Below are 13,819 nucleotides of genomic sequence, written 5' to 3' on the forward strand. Positions count from 1 at the left end.
GCGCGCCGCGTCGCCTGCCGCTGCCGCTGCCGGTGCAGAGCGTGGGGAGCACTCAGCCGCAGCCTTCGGCCGCCGCGGAGGGTCGTGCAGGCGCTGCCGGCCAGGCCGCCCCGTGCCCGGGCCTTGCGGTCCCCGGAGCCGATCGTGGCCCGCCGGGCCGCCGGGCCGCCGGGCCGCCTGCCCGCAGAGACCAGAGACAGCGCCCGCCTGAACCGAGGCCGCGGGAGCGGCCGTGCCCATGACCGGGTAAGTGGTGCCCTAGACGCGCGGCCGCCGCCGGGGTGGGCGCGGGCGCGGGCGGAGCGGGCGGCCCGGCAGGTGGCCCGACCTGCAGGTGGAGGGACCCAGATCCCCGCTCGGAGCCACCTGCGCTCCGCGTCTGGCCTGCGTGTCCTTGTGGCACCGCGGCCGCGCGTCACTCCCGGGGGCCCTGGGTGGCCGGGCGGGCGGGCAGCGCCCCGCAACCTGCGTCCGGAGCCCCGCATCCTGCGCGCACGCGCATCTGCGTCTGGGGAGAAAGACCGCCGGGGGCTGCGGGCGGATCCAGGAAAAGGAAGGGGGGCGCACAGCCCGAGGTGGGGCGCCGGGCCTGGGCTGGAGCCGCGGCTTGCACACGCACCTTCTCGGAGCCTCTAGGCACCCCCTCCCCCACACCCCCGCATCCCACGCCCTCACACTGTATCATCCTTCCCAGACCCACAGACTGAGAAACCCTCACACGCTTCCACACTGTCTCCCCCCGCACACCCACACAGCTACTGGGCCGACCCCGCCGCCGGCCCGGGCAATGACGACGGGCAAGCAGCCCCGGCCACACTTGGCTAACTCCTCCATCACTCTGTGCGCCGCCGTCCTCCCCCTCCTCACCTGGGTGACCTTGGCCAGATGGCTTCTCCCTGCCGGGTCCTGCCGCGTTCTCTGAGGTTTCGGATTCTGGCATTTGGAGCACTGGTGTGGCACGTCCCCCCGAGGCTGGGAGCCCTGGGTCTCCTCTTTGCTCTCTGGCAGACTTGGTCTCCTTCCTGCCACTGGCCCCTTTAGGGCTTAGCGGCCTGATCAGCTGTGGATGGGTGGGGGCCTGGCATGGGGCTGGGAGAACCAGAGTCAGCCTTGGGGAGCTCAGGACGGGGGTCTGGTGAGGGGCTGGGAGAGACAGTGGTGATGTTCCGTGAAAGTACAGGGCAGGGCCGGGGCCCCGGAACCCGGCACTTGACACTCCTCGGGTCTGAGGCAGGGGAGTGGGGCCACTTGGTGGATCAAAGCTGAGCCTGTTGAGACCCAAACCTCAGGTGCATCTCTGCCAGCCACGGGGTCAGGTCTAGCCTGACCCCAACCATTCCAATTTCCCTTGGCTGCCCCAAGGAGCTGAGTGCCAGCCTGGGAGGCAGCCCCCTCCTTTGCCTCCCAGCTCTGTCCCCTCCCAACCCACTGGCGTCACCCCTCACCTATCGGTGAGCGTCTATAGGCAGGGACTGGGTAGTCATCTACACGGGGTGCTCGGGTGCCCAGTACAGGAGGCCTGACTCAGAGTGGGCATGGGTTTCTGCATGGCACATTTGCGACCTTGACCTCACGGAATCTGCAGAATCACCCAGGGAGGGAGGCCAGGCCCGCATTCTTGTCCCCATTTTCCAGACGGGATAATCGAGGCCCCAAGAGGGGAAGGGACTTGGGCTTGCATTTGCCTGGATGGGCAGGTGGCTGCTGGAGGAGCAGCTCCAGAGGTCCTGGCACAGTTCTCATAGGGTATCTAGACTCTCCGGCTGCATCTCAACAAACATCGCCACTGTTGCCATCACCCCCTTTCCCAGTGGGGGAGGCCAAGGCCACGTGGCTCCTGAGAGGGGAACTGGGGTGCAGACCTGGGCGGTGGGAACATCCGGCCTGCTCTGGCCCATGGAGGGAAGGGTTGGAGGTTGCTGCCCAGGCCTCTGAGGGTCTCAGTTGAGGCTCAGCAGAGGGTCTGAGGGTGGAGCCAGTCCCTGGAGAGCAAGTCGTTCGGAGGGGACTGGGCAGCTGTGATCTGAGGGCATGGATTGTCCCCACTGCTAGCCTCAAGGAGGAGGGCCAAGGACACAGGCAGTCTGGATCACACCAACCTGGTCCATGCCTAGCGCCACCAGGTGGTCTGAGTGAAGGGGCAGGCATCTCTGGCACAGAAGTTGGGGGCTGGGGGAGTAACGCAGGCAGATGGAACCAGGGTGGCGTGGGAGGGGGCTTTGTGTAGAGCCAGAAGGGAAGCCAGTCCTCCGGGGAAGGAAGCCCCAGAGGTTAAGAGCTCTGGTGGCTGGCAGGCAGGGACTTTGCAGCAGGCCCCAAGGGGACAAAGAAGATGGCCAGAAGTGCCCCATTTTGGTGCCAGCTCTGGGCCTGCTGGTCTTTGTGACCTTGGCTAAGTCTCTTCCCGCTGCAGGCCCGGGGAGCCCAGGGGTGGGTCTTGGTGAACTCCGCTGACATTTGAGGCTTCAGAGCTGGAGCTTCAGAGGCTGAATCATTTGGGAGCGCAGGGAGGCCAGCCGTGACTCAGTGTGCGCTCTCCATCCAGTCCAGAGCAGCCTCTCCGGTACGCGAGGAGGCAGCGAAGGGTGCTGGGGTCAGCAACAGCCTCTCTGCCCCTCCTCCAGCGTGGCTTTTAGAGAGAGACCCTTGTCTCCCTGGTGGGCAAGATCAGAGGGTCCTGGGCCCCTGGGTACTATGAGAGCTCAACTCCAGCTGGGACTCTCCCAGCTGGGCAAAGCCAGGCCCGGCTTCCTCCTACCACCTTACAGAGTTGTCAGCATACATGTGGACTTTGCCTGCTGCACTCCCTTCGGTTTGTAAACTGAGGCTGTGTGTATTTAACTGATGCCTGCTGTCTCTGTCAGAGGTCACCAACATGTCAACTACTGTCAGCCCTGACAGTGATAATTTGTGCCAGACATGGTGGTCAGGGCTTCCCAGACATTCTCTCACTTCAGTGAAACAACCGAATGAAGCAGCAACTGTTGCTGTCCCCGTTTTGCAGATGAGGCCAGTGAGGCCCAGAGTGCTTAGCAAGTTGCCCAAGGTCACACAGCCAGGAGGAGGTGCTCAAAGCCGAATTGGAAGGCAGGCCAGTTAGACTCCCGAGTCTGGTTTGTGAGTGTCGCCACTGGTTCTGTTGCCTCTGGGAGTCTGGGTGGAACTCAGCAGAACAGAGCGTTGGATGCATGAGCCTATTCGGGTCAAGGGCGCTTCCAGTCCTGGGAAGACCCTACACCTCACACCTCACTGAGTCTGCAGAATGACCCAGTAGCTGGGCCCCCAGCTACCCCCTGAGGGAAACAGACCAAATGTGGGGTTATATGAGTCCAGAACAAGTTGGGGGCACTGTATGCCCTTCAGTATTCTTCCCTGGGACCCCTCTAGGGCACCTCTACAAAAGTTGGTAGGTGTCTGCTGATACATGCAGACCTGGGCTGTAGCAGCGAAGGCAGACGGTTCGGTCTGACCCAGGGTGTGCTGCCTGTGAGATGGGCTCAGGGGGCCGGGCTCGGCGATGACTTTACTGGGAACAGCAGGCAGACCCTTGCACCGCACAGATGCTGCCTCACACGCTATGCTTCCCCAGAAGGCCAGTTCTTTAGCTGGTACCCCAACTGCTGGCTGTTTCTCCCTGCCCTGCCCTGCCCTGGTTAAGCTGGCAGAAGACAGGCCAAATGGTGCCTGGTTGCAAAGCCCTCCCCTGCCTGTGCACCTTCTGTTGGGTGGGAGGTGCTGGAAGTGGGCCTGGGAGTGCCGCTTGGAGAGCAGGATCTGAGCCCAAACATCCCCAGGACAGAGGAAAGAGGCTCCCCACCAGAGGAGTTGGGGCTGGGTGTCATCAGACTGCCCAAGCTTGGGAAGGGGATGAGGCCAAGGTTACGTGGCTAGGAGGTGGCAGAACCAACACCCAGAACCACAGGGCAAGGAGGACTGGTATGGCTGGCGGGGCAGAGCGGGAGGTTTCTACTGAGTCCCAAGTCCAAGGCAACTTGGGTCCACATCAGAGTCGTGTGAAGTGTGTGCTGCTGTGGTCAGTGTCCTTGGGGATCGCCTTACATAATGCGGTCCTGAGCCTGACTCAGTGTTGTGTAGGTGGCTCCTCAGTAAAGGGGAACCATTGTCTTCAGATGAGAAATGCGCTTCCTATAGCGGCCAAGGTTCAGTGTGGTAGCCACCAGCCACAAATGTGAGTGGATGAAAATTGCAGTTGAAAATTCCAGGCCTTGGCCACACACCATGCTTCAAGTGCTCAGAAGTCACGCAGAGAACATTTCCATCAGTCCAGGACGTTGTGTCACCCCATGCCACCTTAAAGCCAATGCAGACCGATCCTCATGGGGACCCTGAGTCTATTCCCACACTTACCAAGGGCCAGACCAGATGCGCCCACAGAACTGGGCAAACTGGATCTGTCTCCTGCCCTAGGCTTGGGATCTCTCACTGGGCATGCTGGAGGCACCTGGGCAGCTCTGCAGATGGGGGAGGCTCTTGTGTGGTTTTTTTTTTTTTTAATAATGCTTATGTCTTTCATTTTAAAATAATGCTCTTAACATGCATGCTTTTAACAGAAAATTCATGCAATGTTGAGAATTAGAAGATGTAGAAACAGCCCTCCCCATCCTATCACCAAAATGCCAGCCAGTGTTTCCCATTTCATTGGACGCATTTCTGCTCCGTTTTCTTTGCATGGGCTATTTATTTTCACATTATTATAATTATACCGTGGGTACCATTGTCAAATCTATTTTTTACTTCACATGAGCATTTTCTTTATTGTAATTCCTTTCTAAATGATTTTTTTTCAAAATGGATATGGTTTAATTTTTTTAAGATTATGAAAGCAGTCAGTACTTATCGCACAAATAAAGTACTTGAATGAGGCAAAGAAGGAACGACACATGATGGTTCACTCATTCGAGAGCAATTTCTCAAGCACCCAGGATGTATCAGGGCGCTCCTCAGGGCTGTAATTACAATTTTTAATGGCTGAATAATATTCTCTAAGGAGACTGTAATTCGCTTAATTATTTGGCTATTTGTGGAGATTCAGGCAGTCGGATTCATTTCACTCTCCTCCGTGAGGCTCTGTTGAGCATCTAGGCGGGTAACTCCCTCTGTCCCAAGGACAGAGTGCCCAGACGGAAGTTCATTCTGCCAAATTCTGCTCCAAAGGGCTTTTCTGGGCGTCTGAACGGCTGGCTCACTGCAGACTTGCCAGCGTTAAGCTTTATAATCAAACAACCTGGCATAAATATCTACTTCAGTTTCTATGTCTTATTCCCGAGGGTGAGCATTTTTCCACGTTTATTGATTGTCTCTCTTCTTGTTGAGTGATTTGTTTCTTCCTCACCTTTATTTATGAAGGACCAAGTGTTTCTTCTTGCGGTTCTGGGTAAACTTGATCCGTGAAAGATACTGACAGTTTAGCATCCTGGTTGCAAATAGTTTTAAATCCCCTTTGTTCTTTGCCTTTTCATGTTTTCATGCAAAAGGTTAATGATTTCTGTCTTACAATTTTGTGTGTGTGATTCCTTCTATTGCTTCTAGGCTTACAGAATCCCTTACAGAAACCTGAGAACTGTCCAGAGCTATCTGGGTTGGCCCTATGTCTGTGTGTGTGTGTGGAGGAGGAAATGTCAAACCCCTCCAGTATCCTTGCCTGGAGAATTCCATGGACAGAGGAGCCTGATGGGCTATAGTCCATGGGGTCGCAAAGAGTTGGACATGACTGAGTGACTAACACACACACATACATTGCGTGTGTGTGAGTGAGCATATGTGTAGCTGCATTTTTAAGATGTCTAACTCTTTCATCCAGGGGTGGGCAAACTTTTTCTTTGAAGAGTCAGAGAGTAAATATTTTCCACCTGGCAAGTTACAAGATCTCTGTCCTGATTGTGGCTGTGTACCAATAAAACTTTATTCACAAAAACAGTTCACAGCCAGATTTGGCTTTGAGGCCAGAATTTGCCAAATCCAGTTTAATCCAAAAATAAAAAAGCATGTTGGGGAATAGTACGAGGTGAGGCTCCCGAGTGGTAAGCCATCATCTGCATTTCTTTTATTGAACCATTTGTTCCCTGGCTAATGTGTGATCTTGATGTCTGGTAGGGCCTGTCCCTGGGTCGTCTGCCCACACCCTGTATCCTTTGATACCTCACCTGCAGGTCCCACATGAGTTATCTGAAAGCAAAACTCCTTTGCTGTTCTTGCTTGCCTCTTTGTCCCCTGACCTTTAGAGCTGCTTGTCCAGTCCCTCGAATCAAGCTCTTGTTGTCTGGGTCTCTTCAGCCTCTGGAGCAAGGATGCTTCCCTGCAGACTTGGCTGGAGTCTGGCTCTCCGCAGACACTGGATTTTCCTCACAGAGGGACACAGGGGAAGCAGGGGTGGGTGGGAGAGCGTGATCAGAAGCAAAGGCCTACAGTGAGGATGGCCAGACGGCCCAGGGTCACCAGACCCGGCTGATTAAGAAGCAGGAAGACAAAGCTGGCCACCAAGCCAGGGGCTGGGAAACGCGGGCGTCGCTGCCGGCCACGTCCATCCTGGCCACAGGGGACCTCAGAGCATGAGGCTCTGGTCCTCCTGGCGCCCTTTGGAGTCACAGGTCTGAATCCAGGCTGGCCCTGAACACAGGTGGATGCCACCCAGCCGCCGTGGACCCTTCTTCCCGATGGGCCTGGGCACGTCCTCCAGCCCCAGACCACAGTGCGCTGGGCATCCCAGCACAGCCGCGTGCTGACACCCACCCTGGACCCCTCAGTGGTGAGGCCGGTGGCGGTGGGCTCGGGGCCAAGCCTCTGTGAGACGACCGCTGCGCAGCTCATGGTGGTGGGACCAGTCCGACCGTGAATGCTTGGTGCCCTCAGTTGGGGCACCCGCTTCCCTGCCTCGTCCGGGTGTCCAGCTGCCAGGTGGGCCCAGAGGGACCTTCCCTGACACCCGCTCCCCAGCCCTGGGCCTCAGCTCCATTCCTGCGAAGTGTTCTGTGTTAGTTTGGAGCCAGGGGCCTGGGAGGGAGGCTCGTGAGCCAGGGCCGAGGGTCTAGGCCCCTTGGTGCTGGGGTTCTGGCTGTACTGGGGGCCCCCCATCCTACCTGATCCCTCCCTCCTGGGCTGCTGACTGGGCCCTTCCTCCCAGGGCCCGGTGGGAGGTGCCTGAGTGTGCTCCTCTCCTCTGTCCTGGGGAGCACAGCAGAGCGAGGGTGCTCCCAGCATCCCCATCCACCCACAGGGCCAGAGGCCAAGGACTGGCTGGGGGCTGCTGCCTGGGACCCCGGCCCTGGCGGCCCCTGGAGAGGCCCATGCAGCTGCAGCTCTGGGTGGGAAGGGGGCGGTTTGGTCAGGGCCCCCGGCCTCCATCTTCTGACGAGGAGACAGCACTGTCATCTGATTGCAGGGGGTGCCAGACCTGTCCCCCCAATTCATCTGCCAGCATCCACCAGTCCCTTCCTGGCTCTCAGCCTTAGTGGGCCATGATCAGCCCAGTGGGGGGCACTCAGACCCTGTATTATTGTGATGGGGGCCCTCCTGGCTCTGCGTGACCCCCCACTCCCTCCCGAGCACCCGCCTGGGGCTGCAGGGCTTCACTGGAGAGGCTTCTGCATTTGTGTGTGGGGTCCTCCATCAGAGATAGCTTTCAGGACCCAGGAGCACACAGGGTCCATGATTCAGATGGCAGCCAGGCCCCTGCCGTCTGGTGCCCTGGTGACCTTCAAATCCTGCCATGGCTGCCAGCTGGGGTTGGTAAGGATGCTGGAGCAGAGCCTGGGAGTCATGCAGATGCCCCTCCCTGGGCTGCAGCTTCCAAGCTGTCCTCCATGGTGGCACTACCATCCACTCTCTCCTCCTCTGTCCATGCTCGGCAGCAGGTCAGCCTGGAAACATGGTCCGAACACTCCGGTGTGCTAGCCTTTCGTGTGTGGGTCACAGAAGGTCAGCTGGACTGGACTGCAACATTCAGTCTGAACGTGTCTCCTCTGCCCCACCTAGCATCCTTGCCATTCACCTGTCCCAGTGGGGTGCCCATGACCAAAGTCTTTGCTACATACTTGGTGTGGCCTGTGCCCAGGGTCGCTGTATGGTAATGATCCTCATCACTCCTTTCTCCTGGCCATTACACCTACCTCCAACCTCCGGGCAAGCTGGGTCCTATGAGGGACCCAAAGAGACCTGCTTTGCCATCACTCAGAGACCCCCTAGGTGGGGCCCAAGTTAGCCCACACATCTCTGGCCCCCCATCTGCAGCCCAGCCTTCTGGACTCTTCTGTTGGCCAAGGGGAAATAGGGGTTCCTCCCTGACGGTCCTCCAGCCCCTGACCTTGACTCGAAGAGTCCTTCCAAGCCTGCCTTCCCAAGGGGAGACAGAAAGCAGACCCTTCCCCACGAGGACCCATAATGGGGCCCCCCTCCATCCCTAGGAGGAAGCGTGTGTCCTGACAGTCTCCTTATCTAGTCCCCCTGGGCCTGCAGCATCCCATGGCCTCCAGCTGTCTGTAATTTCCTTAATTACCTGCTTAGGACTTGGCTGCTTCCGGTGGCTTGGAGCTGGTTCTAGGGAGTGGAAGCTGGCGGGGTGGGCACTGTGGTACCATGGACAGAGCCAGAGAGATTTTTTTTTTTTTTTTTTTTTTTTTTTTTTTTGGTGGGGGGATCAGGATTGAGAGCCCCTCATTCTATCCACATGTTCTTGGCGATGAAAGCCTGGAGGTCAGGCCTCCGCAAGCCCCACGTGTGTGTTCTCTGCTCCTTGGGGGGCCAGAGGCATGCCCCAGGGGCCAGGCCCGAGTGCTTCTGGGTCTCCCCCACAAGCCCACCATTCCTGAGCCCGCCAGCCAGGCCCTGTTCTGCAGAACAGGCCCAGGACCTAAGTGGCTACCACCTGCTTTCAGGGTAAAGCAGGAGGGCAGAGTGTGGCAGCCTGGCATGTGGGGGCAGGGCGGCTGGCCCGGGCTCCCTGCTGCAATGCAGCGCTCTCCTGGCACGGCGGCCGTAATTGGATAATTAGTGTCACTATGCTTCCTGCCTGTGGGCTTCTCCACTCCTGCTCGCTCTTGCTGTCGCCTTCCCTGGCAGGAAACAAATGACTGCTCCCCCCACCTCCAGGGTAGAGTCATGACCCCCATAACGCTGCAAGGCCCCAGCAAGTAAAAGGGCTTCCCACTTCCCTCAGGGATGGAGGGGTACCCGGCAATGTGAGGCCACCCATGTAGGAGTATGGACTTCCCCCCAGAAGCATCCTAGGGACTCAGCTCCTCTCCAGGCCCCCCACCCAGGCCTCGTGGTCCTCAGGAGGGATTTGGGGCCTGGGTCGGCTTGAGGATGGCCCCAGAAATGGGGAAGCATGTGAAAGGCCCCCCCAGGGGTCAGCCCCTGGCCAAGCAGAATGGTCTGCCCTCCCTGGTGGAGCCTGGTCCCAACCCGTGAATTCTGGTCTACAGGTGTGGCTGCTGGGCTTGAGAAAACCCTCCAGGGAAACGGGCCCCTGGGGCCCTTCCTATGTGGGCAGTGTGTGGTGGTAGCAAGTTCACAGCAATGGCACCAGGAGGAACAAGGCACCTTTCCCTGATTCCGAAGTGGAGACCAAGAGAGGTTGAGAGATTTGTGCCTGGCCTCACTCTAACCCCAACACCCCCAATCTCTGAGGTATATGGAAACAGATTTCCTGTCTGGTCACTTTGGTGAACTCTTTGAATTGGTTTGAACCACATGTTCATCACTTTTCTGGGCCTCTCTGGCCCATCACTTGGCAGATGAGCAATGTAGAGTTCTCCGCAATCAGACTACTTGAGTCCACATCGGCCACTGCTCATTGCTGGCGGTGTGATCCTTTTCTGTTTTAAGAATGATTTATTGACTGCAGAAGACTTTCGTTGCAGCCTGCAGGGTCCTTGATCCTCACTGAGACATGTAGGAGCTGCAGTTTCGGCATGTGACCTCCCAGTTCCCCAACTGGGGACCAAACCCGGGCCCCCTGCCTTGAGAGTGCAGAGTCCCAGTCACTGGAGCACCAGGGGAAGTCCCTGGCTTTTTGATCTTGAGTGAGTTCTTTAACCTCTGTGCCTCAGCAGCTTAGTCCTGATTTGGGGATAATGACTCCTCCCGCCTTCGAGGCTTGGGGCACAGAGGGAATGTGGAATTCCACCATGACACAGAAAGGTGCTCGGTATTGCCTGTGACCCGATGGCTTGTCTGTGTCTCTCTCTCCAGTACTCTGCTGGTTCTGTCTTCTCCTTTGCCTAGAACTTCTAGGACAATATCAAATGACACAGATGAGAGGGAGCCCAGTTCAGAACCACCCCATGTTCCAGGGAACCCATGGAAATGTCACAGATTAGCAGGTCATGGAAACTTCAGGGAGGCCTCCTGGCTCTCCGAGAACCAGAGCTGACTTTGGTCAGGGAGGTAAGGCAGGCATCTTACCTGCTGGCTGAGTTCCTCCCTATATACCTGAATTACCCAGGAGAGAGACTTAAGCTCTGTAACAGAGACCTAGCTTAATGAACATAAAAGTGAAAGGGAGAGAGGATTTCTTCTGTGCGTAAAAGTCTAGGGAGGCAACCTTGGGCTACTTGGCCATCAGGGAACTGGCTTCTTTGCATGGCATTGCCATCCGTGACATATGGATTCCACATGCCAGATGGAGCAAGAAAACTGCCTCTGCTCCAGTCTTCACATCAGCATTCCAGCCGGCAGGAAGGAGAGGGGCAGGGGAGAACACATCCTTCTCTTTAAGGACACAACCCTGAAGTTGGCTCTGTCCCATGTGCTGAGAACCCTTAGTGCTGCCTGAGAGTAATGCAGTTCCATGTCCCTTTTGCTCGCATTGGCCAGGATCTAGTCACATGGTCCTCCGTAGCCACACTGGAGTTGGGGGAGGATAGTTGTTAGCTGGATGACTAGACTCCTAGCTAAAGATTAAAATACGACGTGGGAAGACGGGAATAGAAATCAGGGAAAGTCTAGCAAGTCTCTGCCACGAGCTCTTGGGGATTCGTGAGCAGCTCCTAAGGCTGGATTGTCTGCTCTGGCCACACCACCTTCTGGTTCCTTTGGAGAACAGGGTGGGGTCAGCACCTCTGAGGAAGTGCACATGCGCAGCAAAGAGAGAGGGGGCACCCACGGAGGCCCTGGGGGCCACAAGGCTTTCCAGAAGGGGACAAGAGTGGTAGCAGTGGCTGCCAGCAAGTCTGGCCTCTCAGCTCATCTGTTTCTCTGCCATGTATTGAGGCAGCCACACAGCTGAGGCAGGCTGTGGGTGGTGCTGAAAGCCCCCAAGGCCACAGAGTTCGGGTGCGGGAAGGTCTGCTTAGGTCTCTATGCAGGCAGGTGCTGCTCCAGGAAGTTAACGTTCACATGGGCCAAGTGGTCAGCTGATCTGCCGGTCAAGGCAGTGGAAATTCTGTGATGACTGTATGACCTGGGGCACCACAGGAAACTAATCTGGATACAGAGCAAAGGGGCCACGTGGCCTCTTAGGTTTCTTAATTGTGGGAAAGCACACAGAACTTCCAATATAGCATCTTGACCATTTTTAAGTGTCCAGGTTGGCGGCATTAAGTACATTCACGTGGGTGTGCAACCATCCCCAGAACGGTCCATCTTCCCCAGTGGAAAATCTGCCCCATTAGACTCTAACTCCCCCTCCCCCAGCCTATGCCCCCTCCCCATCTTCCTCTCAGTCTAGGGTCTGACGATTCTAGGCACCTCATACCAGTGGAGTCATACGAGGTCTGTCCTTGTGTCTGGCTTCTCTCACTGACCATCACGCCTTGTCGGTTCAGCCGTGTTGTAGCGGGTGTCTCTTAAAGGCTGAATCACACTCCATTGTGGGGCTGGGCCACGTTCTGTATATCCAGGCATGCATTGATGGAGTCTTGGGTGGTTTTAAATGTTATAGTTATTGCGAATAAGGCTGCTGTGAACACGGGCGACGAATATCACTTCAAGGCCCTGCTTTCCCTTCTGTTGGGGAGATTTCCTTCTAGTAGGATTGCTGGATCCTGTGGTAATTGTACGTCTACAGTTTTGAGACCCACCCGAGGGCAAGAGCTGAATCAGGGAGAGCCCAGTCCCTGCCACCTCCAGGAATCCAGACTTGTGTTTCTCTGGATTCTAGAATCCTTCTGGAGTGGACTGTGCTCAGTAGGGACCTCCAATGTCCAGAGTCCATGCATCTGTGATTCGGTTGACCTCACATGGTCCTTTGAGTCTGTCCCTGGTGCAGCCTGGGTGTCCTGGTCACAGCACGAAAGGGGCAGCCCCACGTAGGCGGAGACAGGAGCGGGTGCTGCGCATGAGTTTAGGGAGAGTATTGACCCTTTTCTGCTGTTATTGTTTTTGCCCAAAGCTGTTCCCTGGGAAAGCCACTTGGCGGGTGCACAGATTGTACCAGGAACAAGAGGGAGGGAAGGCATGGAGGTGGGGGAGGGGAGCTGGGCTGTCCCTTTAAATCTGTTTTCTCTGTTTTAGTTCCTTCTTTTATCCCATCCTCCTCCCTCCACTAGCAAAGTGTTGGAGCTGTGAGGGCCCAGGAGCTGCAGTGATGGCGCCTCTGAAATATTAATGAGGCTGTTCTCTGCCTCAGCGCCTTCCCCCCCCCAGCCTCCCTCCCTCCCTCCCTGGCTGAAACCAGGCCTGGTCCTTGGATCCCTCCTTTCCCCTGCCCCGGTGGTCGTGGTCGCCAAGGTGCGTTGGGCAGAAGGGAGGGGGTGGGGCCAGCAGGAAGGCGAGGGCCTGGGCGGGGGTGGCTTGGGTGAAGTCAAGAGGGAGGGGGTGCTGGGACCCCCGGCCCACCTACCTGGGATCACGGGGATCTCCTGGGCAGGACAAGGGGAGGACATCCACTCCCCTGAGTCTCCAAGGGCTCCCGGCCCCAAGCTCATCTGCAGGTTCCAGGTGCCTGGACGTATGGAGAGGAGGGGACTGTTATTTCAAGAAATCCCCATGGCGAGTCTGTGTGCTCAGCCCCCTGGTCACCACACAGCTGGGTCAGCCAGAAGGGCACGTGCAGGGTGGGTGTCAGGTGGCATCTGGTGCCCTGGGACTCTGCCTCGGATGGGACTCAGATGGGACTGGGGACTCTACCGTGGGGGTTCTGCTCCCTGGTGGGGGTGTTCTCAGCCCCAGCTTACTGCCAGGAGGGCCCAGGGACTTCTAGCTGGTGCCACCAGCCATGATCAGTCCACCCCAGGGAGGTGGCAGTGCCAGTCACAGATGCCCGGTCAGCCCTGTGGGCGCAGATGTCCCCCACCCCTTGTCTCCTCCACGAAGACGTTGGGGAATCGGAAGGGCTATCTCTCCTGGCAGCCTGGGGTGGTCTGACCCTCCCTCTGGGGACATGGAAGGCAAGGCCTGGAGGTCTGAGCCTCAGTTTTGCCTTCTCCAAAATGGAGTGAAGGCGTCTCTTTGCCCTCCTGGGGTGTCTGTGAGGAGGCAGTGAGGGAAGCCTCTGGAGCCGGGGCTTGGGAACGGCAGCGCCCCCATCTCATTCAGAAAGCTCCTAGCTGCCCAGGGCCCCAGGGGGAGGGGGTTCACAGGAGGCAAAGTGGGGGACCCAGGCAGATTAAGTCAGAGGTGCTGGGACAGCTCCCAAAGCCAGTCAGTGGTGGCCAGGGAGGGCCAGCACAAGGCGGAGAAGACTCCTGGGTTTCTGGTTGAGTGGGCATGAGTCACAGGGCCCAGGGGCAAGAGACATCGGAAAATCCAAGAGTGAACTTGAGCAATCTCCAGCTGTGCCCCACGCGACCCCCCCACCCCCCCAGGTAGCAGCCTGTTGAAAGTCACACAACCAAGGGAGGTAGGTCAGGAAGCCCCCAGC

At 57.5% G+C, this 13,819-nt stretch overlaps 1 protein-coding gene across 7 annotated transcripts in view; it reads left to right on the top strand.

Moving 5' to 3' along the window:
- The first annotated feature begins 95 nt into the window (after positions 1 to 95).
- ATP2B3 (ATPase plasma membrane Ca2+ transporting 3) overlaps positions 96 to 13,819 on the top strand; it is a 61,750-nt gene continuing 48,026 nt past the window's right edge. For 4 of the 7 annotated variants that reach the window (XM_061408943.1, XM_061408947.1, XM_061408942.1 and 1 more), the window contains exon 1: positions 101 to 246. The gene's annotated coding sequence lies outside the window, so the exon portion shown is untranslated. Of the gene's footprint in view, positions 247 to 13,819 lie in introns of all 7 variants that reach the window. The other 3 variants (XM_061408946.1, XM_061408941.1, XM_061408944.1) reach the window with 2 other exon arrangements.

The sequence above is a fragment of the Bos javanicus genome, chromosome X (assembly GCF_032452875.1).
Source record: "Bos javanicus breed banteng chromosome X, ARS-OSU_banteng_1.0, whole genome shotgun sequence".
Lineage (NCBI taxonomy): Eukaryota > Metazoa > Chordata > Mammalia > Artiodactyla > Bovidae > Bos > Bos javanicus.